Source organism: Macaca fascicularis, chromosome 5 (genome assembly GCF_037993035.2).
Source record: "Macaca fascicularis isolate 582-1 chromosome 5, T2T-MFA8v1.1".
In the NCBI taxonomy this organism is placed as follows: Eukaryota; Metazoa; Chordata; class Mammalia; order Primates; family Cercopithecidae; genus Macaca; species Macaca fascicularis.
In genome coordinates, this window is record NC_088379.1 from 30,693,079 (window position 1) to 30,705,660 (window position 12,582).

The window sequence follows — 12,582 nt, forward strand, 5'->3', positions numbered from 1 at the left end:
TCATGAAGACTATATCCTCATGTTCTCATCACTTCCCCAAAACCCTGTCTCCTAGTGCCGTCACCTTGGGGTTAGAATATCAACATATACATTTGGAGGGAATAGCTAGACCAAAGCAGCAGGAAAAGAAAATATAAATTCCTTCATTGATTGCAAATGTATATAGAAAGATATAATCATGTGCTGCATAATGACATTTCAGTCAGCAATGAACCACACTTATGATGGTGGTTTCCTGAGATTATACTACTATAATTTTACTGTAGCTTTCCCATGTTTACATGTCTTTAAATACACAAAACTTACCATTGTGTTATAGTTTCCTACAGTATTCAGTACAGTCATATGCTGTACATGTTTGTAGCCTAGGAACAATAGGCTGTACCATATAGCCTAGCTATGTACTAGGTTGTACCATCTTAGTTCATGTAGGTACACTATGATGTTTGTACAATGATAAAATCACCTAATGATGCATTTCCGCAGCATAATCCTATTATGCAATGCATAAATGTATGTATGTACATGACATAAGTTATATAGTTTTTGTACATTTCCAGAGCCCTTAAATTGTTGTTGATAATTGTGCCGTTTTATAGCTGTGCTATAGGAAGAGGATTTGCCAGACTTTTTACTCCATACTGAAAGTGACCAATTTTTGATAGTTTATATTTGAATCTCACTTGAAGGCAGGTAAGAAGAAGAAAACTGAGCATAATTTTAAAGTCTGTACCTACAAAAATGAGTGTCTCCTTACTAATTAAATGGTATTTTTGGAAGAGGTAGCATTTTGTAGTGGGAAAAGCACAAATCAGTGGGACTAGGTTTTAACATGCTGACTTAGTAGTTATGTAACTTACAAAACTTTACTTAAATTTTCTGATCTAAGCTTCCTAAGTCACAACACTGAGAGAAAACAAAGATATTTATACATGTTTATATATGTTTGTTGAAGTACCAAATTAAATGACATAAAAATGCACATATATGTAATCATTTCTTCATTGTATATAAACTAACAACATTGTATATACATTATATTTCCATTTTGCAAAAGAAAGATAAACATATTGGTACATCAACATTTTGATTTTATATTATTGTTACTGTGTTCCTTTAAAGGAAGCTTCATTAATGTGAATGTAGTAGTCATTTTGGCTAATTACAAATATTCCTTTTTCCCTTTCTGGCACATAATATAACTCTACTTCCTCAACCATGTTGCAATTATTTGCTGTGGCATGACTTGCTTTGCCAGAGGAGAGGAGAAGGGAGTAAAATGTGATGCTTAAAGACCAAAGTTTAAAAATCTAAGCATGATTTGCCGCATTCTATTTCTTTTGCCTTGGTGATCTGGATGTACAATTCCATCTGAAACAAACTCTTCTGGCAACCTATAACGGAGATGAATATCGAGTAAGAAATAGCTTATAGTTTTCCAAACCAATGTGATTTTGTTCTTGCTAGTTAGTGCAGCATATTTAGCCTTGTCTGACTACCACAGTTCTTCAAAAGATAAGATTTATTGTTTTGCATCTTTTGATATTATAAATGCCCAGTAATATGTATTCATGTACCTCAAATGAGATTTTAACTATAATTGAAAAGTATGCAAAAGTTTTATAAAAAAATTTTGAAACTCCAGTTAAAGAGCTTACATTACATTGCTGATGAATTTTAGTTAGAAAATAATGGTAAACATAAACTAGTAGCTTAAAAATATCCAAGCTAAAAGTCATTAAACTGGAATAAGCACTTGAAAATGAACATAGACTCAGATAAATGCATATATTTAGTCTAACATTTCTGAAGGAACTTTCTCTAACTGGGAAATTCAGAAGCACAGAAATAAATGCAAGTAATTTGAGTGCTCTGCATTGGCATTTAAATACAAGAGGGGAAAAAAATGTTAATAGGATAAGTACCAGAAAGGATTAAGTGAAGCTAAACACCAAAGAGGATTAGTTATTATCCTGCCTTTACAGGCACCCAAGTTTCATGTGGCCAAGTAGATAGGAAATAGGAAGCCAGTGCTGCAAAATGGGATATTTTTTCTCTTTGCAATAAGATTGCATTAAAATCAGTTTTATTATGGTACATAACTAAACGAGTAACACAATACCTGAGCTTTCCTCTGGATAATCTAAAATGTAACATGCTTTTAAATATATTTTAGGGATATTTTAAGGGTGCTTTTCCCCTCTTAAATATATTTTAGGGATATTTTAAGGGTGCTTTTCCCCTCTAAATATTGCTTTTTAGGTAAGCACATGAATTTGAAATTAATCAATAGATATCCTACTTTTGAAACCAATCATTCTTACCTACACAGTGAATTACAGCTTTTCTGGTATTGAAGACAAACATAATTGCAGAGATTTATAGTGTTTTACTTTGTTTATTGTATATATCATTGCATTAAGGGAAAATGAAAAAAGTATGCATGTGTATATGTATATGTAAATATAACTCATATATTAATGTATATAGACACATTCGCCAACCTAAACATTTAATATTTAAATATCTCTGAAATTGAGACATGTTTTAATGTAAATGAAAAATCACTACTGTAGCTGTCTTGGAATTTTTTTGCCATTTCCTACATGTGTAATAACTTGGTTGTTGTACTTGGTGACATATTTGGAAAACTGGAGCCTCATTATATCAGTCAACAAACTATTTAAGTGTATTTGAGAAAGGAATGAGAACCTTGATATGAGAAGCTTCAACTGATATCTTCAATAGATCATAAATATACCAGCATTAAAAATATACAGAAGGCCAGGCTCGGTAGTTCACTCCTGCAATCCCAGGACTTTGGGAGGCTGAGGCGGGTGAGTCACGAGGTCAGGAGTTCAAGACTAGCCTGTCCAACATGGTGAAACCCTGTCTCTACTAAAAAATACAAAAATTAACTGGGCATGGTGATACATGTCTGTAGTCCCAGCTACTCGGGAGGCTGAGGCAGGAGAAATGATGGAACATGGGAGGTGGAGGTTGCAGTGAGTCAAGCTCACACCACTACACTCCAATCTGGGCGACAGAGTGACTCCATCTCAAAAAAAAAAAAAAAAAAAAAAAAAAGAAAGAAAGAAAAAAGAGAGAAAAAAAGTACAGAATAGCTATTGGTGGCTTGGAAGAAAATATTGGAGACAAGAGAAGAGCACTCTTAAGAAATACTGTATCACTAACACTCTTGTTGGCACAGTAACCAATGTTATATGTTATAATTTAGCGATAATTTTCCATCAAAAATAAATTCACAGGCCATGCATGGTGGCTTATGCCTATAATCCCAGCACTTTGGAAGACCAAGGCAGGTGAGTCACAAGGTCAGGAGTTTGAGACCAGCCTGACCAACGTGGTGAAACCCTGTCTCTACTAAAAATACAAAAATTAGCTGGGCATGATGGCATGCACATGTAATCCCAGCACTTACAAGGCTGAGGCAGGAGAATCACTTGAACCCGGGAGGCAGAGGTTGCAGTGAGCCGAGATCATGCCACTGTACTCCAGCCTGGGTGATAAAGTGAGATTCTGTTTCAAAAAAAAAAAAAAAATGCATTCAGAAAAATTAGTGTTGGATACAAATACAACCTAGGCATAAATTAACCAAACTTGTATTTTCTTCTTTGTGCATACATAAAAATGATACACAATCTTAGAAAGTATCACAGTAATTTTAACAACTAAAAACTATTTCAATAAAATAAAATTTAAAATCATATAAAAACTTTATTTTATACCAGTCAGTATTTTTTCTTTCCTACTCTTGCATAAAACCTTGTAGGTTATAGTTGATGACACTTGTATTCCATGCAATATGCTAGCTTGTTGACTATGGTTTATCTAAGTTTTAACATGAAAGGCAAGTGATACCGTCATCTCTACTGGGAGTGTTATTCTAGCTGTTAACTATTCAGACCATTTTCCATGTAATTCCCTACTTCACATCATTTCTTCTCCACATTAGCTTATTTACTAAGGGTAAAATAAGAATTTAAGAAAGGAAATGATGTGAAACTCAGCCTGATTCCTTAGTGAGGTGGTTAAAATTATTTACCTAGTTGAAATATTTAGAGTAGCAATAAATTTTATTTATTAATATCTAATCCCCGTTCACAAATAACACCTTTTATAACTGATTTTTCTTTTCTTTTCTTTTTTTCTTTTTTTTCTTTTTTTTGAGACAGAATCTCACTCTGCAGCCCAAGCTGGAGTGCAGTGGTGTGATCCTGGCTCACTGCCACCTCTGCCTCCCAGGCTCAAGTGATTCTTGTGCCTCAGCCTCCCAAGTAGCTGGGACTACAGTCACGTGCCACAACACCCAGCTAATTTTTTGTATTTTAGTAGAGACGGGGTTTCACCATGTTGCCCAGGATGGTCTTGAATTCCTGAGCTCAGGTGATCCGCCTGCTTCGGCCTCCCAAAGTGCTGGGATTACAGGTGTAATTATTCTCTGTTTATTTATTGAACACGCGTTTACTCAGTTTTTAATATGTATTTTAATATGTACCCAAAACTGTTTAAATGAGAATATATCTCCTATTGGTGCTATTTCTCTCATTATCCTAATACAATGACCAATTACAGATTAAGAAAGGAAAAATGGTGTTACTATATGTAGAATGACGAAACATCCTCATTTACTAGGACATTCTCTGTTTATGCCTCTTGTATCAGATTATTAAAAGACAAAGCTTTTCACCATCCAGAGTGTCCCAGTTTGTCCAAAAAATAGATGATGATCTGAACTCTCTCTCTCTACATATATGATAATATTAAATTATTTTCAGAATAATTTTTCTATTAAGCATTACTCATAACATCCCCTTGATGGTAATTAGTTATTTCACTCTACTGTGGACCACTAGAGGTGTATTTGTTTAGAAGAATTTGGTGACATAGATATATTCTCTCTAATATTAAATTTTATAAATCCTCTGTTTACATTTTTACTAGTCTTGACATACAGAAGTCACTCAATAAATATTGAGTAAATAATTACATAAACTTTTTTATTTTTTATTTTTCAGTTATAAAATGTCTTAGAGATTGGGAAAAATATAATTTTGTGGTGCCACTTCAGTATTGTCTTTCTGTGAAGATCTAAAAGCTATGAGCACAAATATTAATCTTTTTTTACATCAGCATATGTAAACAACATTGTGGATAAGAAGTGTATAAGCACCGTTGGCATTATTCCATGAGCTGGTACGTGCTATGTTCAGTAAACAATCCATTATAAAATTTCAATATGAAAAAAAGCATAATCTTAAGTGCTACATGGAAAGCAGACCAGAATGCCTATGAAGATACTTTCCATGGGGTTCTCACCAAGATGGTTTTATACCATGATTTTTAGAACTCAGGCCATATCAAATAATGTTTTTCTAAGAATATATTATTAGAATCTTGTAGTCCAAAATATTTCACCGCAGTTCTTAATTTGTCCACACCTTATAGCAGAAAGTATTTATTTTAATGTTTTCAATTTTAAATACAAATCCATAAAATTTACTTCCAATTTTAGCTCCAATATGGGGAGGCTTAGAAGTCATCAATCCTGTCCTTGTGAATATAACAGTATAAATGAAATGAAAATTAACAACTTTTCTTAGATCCATTAAAAACATGACTTTGTAGGGAGAGCTAGCACCCTCCATCTGGAAAGATAGATGAATAGAAAGAGTCAGGGCTGAGATCTTTTATAATTGGTAAGTTGGACTATATTAAAATTAAAATTTCCTACTCTGTGAAAAACTTGGATCAGAAATTATTTGGAAAACACAAATATGTAAAATTATGTATCTAAAAGATGCAAATAACTTTTAAAACTTCACAACACAAAATCAGAAGAGCCAATTAAATGAGCAAAAAATCTGATCAGACATCTCACCAAAAAAGATACACAGGTGTCATATAAGCATACAACAAATACATAATGTCATTTGTTATTAGGAAATTGTAAATTGAAATGACAATGAGATAATACTACATACCTATAAAATGGCAAAAATCTTAAAACTGACAATATCTACTACTGGTGAGTATGAGAAATAACACAATGCTTATTTATTGCTGGTAAAAACACAAAATGGTACAGGCACTTTGTAAGACTTAAATGTCTTACAATTGCATAATGCATTTATGCACATGATTTATGCACATGAAAACTTCTTTCCATGCAAACACTTACACATGCATTTTATAACAGTGTTATTTACAATCTCCTAAAGCTGAAGCAACCAAGATGTCCTTCAATAGGTGAGTGGATAAACAAACTGTGGTACATCCATACAATGCTGTAGTAATCAGGATATATTTAATGGCATATAAACAGTGTATGTGCAGAATCCAGATGCAAAAAGATATAAATGAATCTCAAATGTGTGTATCTAAGTGAAAGAAGCAGGTCTGAAAAAGCTATGCTTTATAACTCCAAATACATGACATTCTGAAAAAGGCAAACTGTGCAGATGGTACACAGGAGGTACCTCCTGTTGGAGGTGACAGGCGTTTAAGGCAGAAGGCAGAATAGATTGAATATAAGGAGCACAGGATTGTTATTATGATGTTGAAACTGTTATGCATGATACCATAACGATGTATATACAATAGTAATTTTTTTTCACAACCCATAGATCATTACAGCACTAAAGTAAACCTCAGTGTATGTAAATTTAAAAGTATATTTAGGAATTCAGATCCCAGTTGGGAATGAAGGATTTGACACAAGAATCTCACTGTATTAAATGCATGAAGCAGCTCACTGAAGGGTTGGGGGAAAAGGTGCTAATCTAAGTAACTTTGGAAATAAATGGAGTGTATACAATATCACTATAGTTTAGTTGAAAAAATTGTTCTCCATGTGGATTCAGGCTGACATTTCTGTTACCGATGTACATGCATGTTGCAGTTAAACAATTAAGTAAATGAATAGTGGCTAGTCGAAGCCAGGTTTTTCACTGGTTTAATGGGAGTTTACAGATAAGCAGGAGGAAGAGGCTAGAATTATACCTGTGGTAACAGATTAGAGCTGTCATCAGTATGAACTCATGTGTAGCTTAATCTAGATATAATTTTCATATGGAATTATTTATGGATATGTGTATGTCAGTTGCAAGCACCTAGAGACAATGAGACTTCACTAGCAACTGACATACATCGTCCCCAGGATCTTGATTTCTAATACCATTCTCCAGCAAAATTACCAGAGGCCTGGACATCTTCTAGTGACAGAAAATGAAGATGTCCACACACAAGTGCTCTACTTCCACAATGATCCAGCATGACAAAAAGATCCAGGAGCCAAATGAAAGTGTTCCCAATGGTTAAATTGGAATACTTTGTGAAAGAAAATAAATAAAATAGTATTGGATTATAATCCAACTTAATAAAAACAATTATCTATACTAACACAAATTATTAAATAAATAATATATGAGAATAGACAAACCTCTGGTGCAGAAAAATTCCAAATAATGTATGTAGATTCCTCACGCTTAAGGAGAAATTGTGAAGCAAACAGGACAAAAATGTTCCAATTTCATAGAGTTATTCTTGCAAAAACCAAATATTAATTTGTCTTCAGGATAAGAAATAGTGTTGAGTTATTTCTGCAACATACCATGTTTTTCTTCCACCCACTGCCACCTCCACCACCCCACTAACAACTGCTGATTTTCATGAGCAAGTATTTTTTGGTATCCTCTTGGGAGGTTTGTCCTTGGTCTGAAATGTCCTTATAATTGGATAGAGAATGTATAGAGTTTAATGTCCCCTATGAAATGAATTGAGATGCCACCTATTTATACATAGACCAAAATTAGAATTTGTTCATTTTCTCTTCCTTCCCTTGCTCTTGAGTTAATTGGAGTATCTGGCTGTCTTTTTTTTTTTTCCCCCTCATCTTTTCTTTCCCAGTTTTACTCTTTGTTAAACAAGATCTCAGAATAATTACAAGCCTGTTGTTTTATTTCCATCTTGCCAATCCAGGCATTTGGTTGCAAGAGTGGTAGAGCTGGCCTCAGAAAGATCTTTTGTTTCTGATTTTAAGACTGTGCATGACTCCACAGTGTCCTTTGGGAAATATGTATTCTATCTTTTCATCTTTGACTTTCCCAAGGGATTCCATGATCACCAACCTATTAACCCAACCAAAATTGATTAAATAACAAGAATATAAGCTCAACAGTAACAAACTTCTCATATGAGAATCTGTAAATCATTTCTCTCAAACAGTTCAAACAAAAATAGTTTTTATCACTGCAAGAGTTGCATTTTGCAACAACTCAGTTCTGAAGAAAAGAAGGTATGCTGAGTACACATATCTTGTTGTTTGGTTCACTTAAACTAAGTCTCAATTCTGTGTCTATTGCTCAACTGTCATAAATTGCTACCTGTTCTCTGTGGATCTGTGTTCTTTCTTTGTATATTCAGCTAGTTCTCTGTCTCCACACATATTTCATTATCATTCCTAACAGCTTCAGCAATTTATATTACTCTAGCTCTGTGTTTTAAAAACCTGCAAGGCTACTCATTTGGTAAAAGGATAAATGTCTTTCCTCGTCAATAAAAACAAACAAACAAACAACAAAAAAATGAGTATTTTCTGATGTATTTACTAAGTTTCTTTGTGGTCCTAGTTTTAAAGTCACTAAGACTTCTGGGATCTCGGTTTACTCATCCATAAAATAAAAAAAATAGATTTAGTGATAATTAAAATTATTTCCTGCTCTACATTTCTTTAACTCCATTTAAAATATTACTTCAAGACAAATTGTATAAATTATAATTATTGCCTTTGATTGCTTGCTTCTTTCAAATCAAGAAAGTCCCAGGAAAGAGATCTATTTAAAAAAGCAATGATTCCTAATAAAAATCTGTAAAATATTGTCCGTCCTAAAGCAAACTTACTTTGACTTTCTTAGATTTATTTCCTGAGGGGAAAGCATAGAATTTACTAAAACTTATCTTAAAATTATAATCTCCCTTAGGACATACTTCTTCCCCTTTCATCAGTTCTTCACCAGAAAAATTGATGTTTTCATTTACATGCCTGATTAAAACTCTATTTTTTGCATATTTTTGAGTCTGAAAATTATGTCTGTTCTCATATCAGGTTAGAAATTTATGCATTTATGCACAAATTTTAATTGTTGTTTTACTTCTTGCTATAGACAATGCAGGAAATTCTACATTGTTTGAAGAAATAAGCTGATTTGACAAGACTCAAATGCTTTGGTAAATAAAGATATTAACTAACTACTAATATATATCCACAAATTGGAGAATTCTAGATCATTTGCTTTCAAACATGTTTTATAAGAAGTGATTGAGGAGCTGTCACAGAACATAGGAGATTATGGAGGCATAATGAATATATAATGTGTTACCTTAAATTAAATCCTGGAATTGAAAAAAGATATCAGTTGAAGAACCAGTGAAATCTGGATGAATTCTGGAATGCAGGTGATGTTAATATACCAATATTAGTTGCTTAGTTATGACAATTTTACTATGGTTATGTAAGGTAACAACATTTGAGAAAATTGGGCATGTGGGGCCTATGGGCCTGTGTACTACCTGCAACATTTTCATAAATTTAAAAATATTCTAAAATGAAAGTCTACTTACATATTATCATGATTAGAATTGATTTTTTGTGGTATTTTGAATATTTTACCACTGTATGAAGACTTTGTGGTGACTGGATTCAGTTGGGTTTAAATACTCAATCAACTCTGATTTTATAAAATAATGTACAATATTGTAGTTAAAAAACAGAAGTTTCAATAGATCAGGTTCACCCTACATAAATCACTTTTTCTTAATCTGAATAAGAAAAAAAAGGTTTAAAAAAACACAACTACTTTCTATTTTAAAGATATTCAACAAGTGCTATATACCAAAATAGTACTTCCAAGTCTTAAAAAAAAACGTATATTCTAATAGAAATATTTTACTTAAAAAATTTACATTGATTAATATTTAAATAAATTTCATTTGTGGAAAACATAATGTCACAATTTTCCACTAGATTTTGCACATTTGAGATGGACAAACTTATCAAAATTGAATCAACGAAGTGGACAAAACTGTCAAAATTAACTAAGCTAACTGAATTGTACTTTTTAAAAAAACTCATATAAATTGACAAATCTATCAAATTGAATTAATGGTATTAACATTTTAATAATTATCAGTTTATTTTAAAAAGATGTTTTAATTATATTTATCAAAAATTTGGTGGTAATTAAACTTATTGATAGTGTTTTATTCTGGTAGAAAAGCACCAACCAGTGTAGTGACTGAACTATTTCAGTTGTTAGATACTCAGTCAAATAATAGTTTTCAATTCCTTACTTAATGGTGTAAGAAGTATAATCCACAGCTCCAGTCTCCAACTCCCAGCGCAAGCGACACAGAAGACCGGTGATTTCTGCATTTTCAACTGAGGTACTGGGTTCATCTCACTGGGGAGTGCCAGACGATCGGTGCTGGTCAGCTGCTGCAGCCCGACCAGCGAGAGTTGAAGCAGGGCGAGGCATTGCCTCACCTGGGAAGCACAAGGGGGAAGGGAATCCCTTTTCCTAGCCAGGGGAACTGAGACACACAACACCTGGAAAATCGGGTAACTCCCACCCCAATACTGTGCTTTAAGCAAACAGGCACACCAGGAGATCATATCCCACACCTGGCCGGGAGGGTCCCACACCCACGGAGCCTCCCTCATTGCTAGCACAGCAGTCTGTGATCTACCGGCAAGGCAGCAGCGAGGCTGGGGGAGGGGCGCCCGCCATTGCTGAGGCTTAAGTAGGTAAAAAAAGCTGCTGGGAAGCTCGAACTGGGTGGAGCTCACAGCAGCTCAAGGAAACCTGCCTGTCTCTGTAGACTCCACCTCTGGGGACAGGGCAATAACAAACACAGCCGAAACCTCTGCAGACACAAACGACTCTGTCTGACAGCTTTGAATAGAGCAGTGGATCTCCCAACATGGAGGTTGAGATCTGAGAAGGGACAGACTGCCTGCTCAAGTGGGTCCCTGACCCCTGAGTAGCCTAACTGGGAGACATCCCCCACTAGGGGCAGTCTGACACCCCACACCTCACAGGGTGGAGTACACCCCTGAGAGGAAGCTTCCAAAGCAAGAATCAGACAGGTACACTCGCTGTTCAGAAATATTCTATCTTCTGCAGCCTCTGCTGCTGATACCCAGGCAAACAGGGTCTGGAGTGGAACTCAAGCAATCTCCAACAGACCTACAGCTGAGGGTCCTGACTGTTAGAAGGAAAACTATCAAACAGGAAGGACACCTACACCAAAACCCCATCAGTACATCACCATCATCAAAGACCAGAGGCAGATAAAACCACAAAGATGGGGAAAAAGCAGGGCAGAAAAGCTGGAAATTCCAAAAATAAGAGCGCATCTCCCCCAGCAAAGGAGCGCAGCTCATCGCCAGCAACGGATCAAAGCTGGACGGAGAATGACTTTGACGAGATGAGAGAAGAAGGCTTCAGTCCATCAAATTTCTCAGAGCTAAAGGAGGAATTACGTACCCAGCGCAAAGAAACTAAAAATCTTGAAAAACAAGTGGAAGAATTGATGGCTAGAGTAATTAATGCAGAGAAGGTCATAAACGAAATGAAAGAGATGAAAACCATGACACGAGAAATACGTGACAAATGCACAAGCTTCATTAACTGACTCGATCAACTGGAAGAAAGAGTATCTGCGATTGAGGATCAAATGAATGAAATGAAGCGAGAAGAGAAACCAAAAGAAAAAAGAAGAAAAAGAAATGAACAAAGCCTGCAAGAAGTATGGGATTATGTAAAAAGACCAAATCTACGTCTGATTGGGGTGCCTGAAAGTGAGGGGGAAAATGGAACCAAGTTGGAAAACACTCTTCAGGATATCATCCAGGAGAACTTCCCCAACCTAGTAGGGCAGGCCAACATTCAAATCCAGGAAATACAGAGAACGCCACAAAGATACTCCTCGAGAAGAGCAACTCCAAGACACATAAATGCCAGATTCACCAAAGTTGAAATGAAGGAAAAAATGTGAAGGGCAGCCAGAGAGAAAGGTCGGGTTACCCACAAAGGGAAGCCCATCAGACTAACAGCAGATCTCTCAGCAGAAACTCTCCAAGCCAGAAGAGAGTGGGGGCCAATATTCAACATTCTTAAAGAAAAGAATTTTAAACCCAGAATTTCATATCCAGCCAAACTAAGTTTCATAAGTGAAGGAGAAATAAAATCCTTTACAGATAAGCAAATGCTTAGAGATTTTGTCACCACTAGGCCTGCCTTACAAGAGACCCTGAAGGAAGCACTAAACATGGAAAGGAACAACCGGTACCAGCCATTGCAAAAACATGCCAAAATGTATAGACCATCGAGGCTAGGAAGAAACTGCATCAACTAACGAGCAAAATAACCAGTTAATATCATAATGGCAGGATCAAGTTCACACATAACAATCTTAACCTTAAATGTAAATGGACTAAATGCTCCAATTAAAAGACACAGACTGGCAAACTGGATAAAGAGTCAAGACCCATCAGTCTGC